Source organism: Elephas maximus, chromosome 7 (genome assembly GCF_024166365.1).
Source record: "Elephas maximus indicus isolate mEleMax1 chromosome 7, mEleMax1 primary haplotype, whole genome shotgun sequence".
In the NCBI taxonomy this organism is placed as follows: Eukaryota; Metazoa; Chordata; class Mammalia; order Proboscidea; family Elephantidae; genus Elephas; species Elephas maximus.
Window position 1 is genome coordinate 61,186,005 of NC_064825.1, and position 1,508 is coordinate 61,187,512.

The window sequence follows — 1,508 nt, forward strand, 5'->3', positions numbered from 1 at the left end:
GAAAAGAACAAAATGATAAGAGAATGAATAAAAGGGGAGTTCTAACATAAGGGGGTCGGGGAAGACCTTTCTAAGGAAGTGACTTTTATGAGAAAATTGAATAGGCATTTACCAGTTGAAAATTAGGAACACACCAAATTAATCACCATATGTGAAGGTCCTAAGGCAGGAAAGAGTTTGGTGCATTAGAGGAAAAGAACAAAGTGAATCTGATGCAAATTTAGAGTAATTGCAGAAATGGTGTTGGTGGCAGTAACAGTAGTGGTGGTGGTCATCACACAGTCAACTGATTACTTCTTCCACTCCTTGATGGCACCCTTCAAGTCCCAGGTCAAATAATGTCTTGCTGGAGACTTATATGACATTTCCCAGGGCTTGGCATGTTTTCTCATTAAAGAGTCAGAAATCAAAAGAGAAGTCTTGTATGTTTCATGTATCTCACTATTTTATCAAGATGTTATAAACACACATGATAAAAATTCATTCAGTATAAAATAATATACAATCAAAAGATTTCCCTCTCAATACTGACCTCTCTGTTGCCCATTTTTCTGCTCCAAAAGCAATAACTATTATCAATTTCTTATATGTCCTTCCAGAAATTTTCTCATTACATACTTTATATGTATGTGTGTTATTTCTATAAAATACAAGTAGTTTGTGTGGTGTGCGTATAATGTCCTTTACCTTGATTTTTCACCTAAAAATTTACCTGAGAGTTTATTCAACATTAACTTATATTTACAGTGCCATAGAAATCCGTGATATGAAAAATTCACATTTTTAAAGCAGTACCCAAATGAAGGAATTAAGGTAATTTTCTAATTCTTTTCCTGTTAGTAATTGTGCTACAATAAAAACTATTGATACTTTTTCCTATCTCTAAACTGTTTCTACTCTTAAAGCCTGAACAACTGTATCTTGTACTGTTCCATGGCCATTTCCAAATTCCAATAGCTTCAATTTGCACAATCAATCTTGGGTACGAGATTACATCTTCTGCTTATACATTTTCTTTAAGAATGACCAGACTAGGTCTATACAAACATTAGGTCCTATATTAATAGAAGTCTACTTGGTTGAGTCCTTTCTTTCAACAATTTCCTATTTCTTCACACTAATGTTTTATTGATAGCAGCTACTTAGTCTTATGTACTTAGTTATTTGTTCAATGCCTGACTTCTCTCCACCCTTTCCCCCATTAAAATGTAAGTTTTATGAGTGCAGGGAGTTTGTTTTGTTCATTTCTATATCTCAGGGCTTATAACCATGCCTAGCATGTAGTGATAACTCAATATACATTGTTTAATAAATTAATGATTATTTGGTATATGACAAGTTATATTAATAGTGTATATTAATGTTAATAGTGTATATTAATACATAAGTTGTAATATAATATAACAAATATTAATATATCAGAGCCCTGGTGGTAGTGTGGTTAAGAACTGCGCTGCTAACAGAAAGGCCAGCAGTTCGAATCCACCAGCCTCTCCATCCCATCTCAT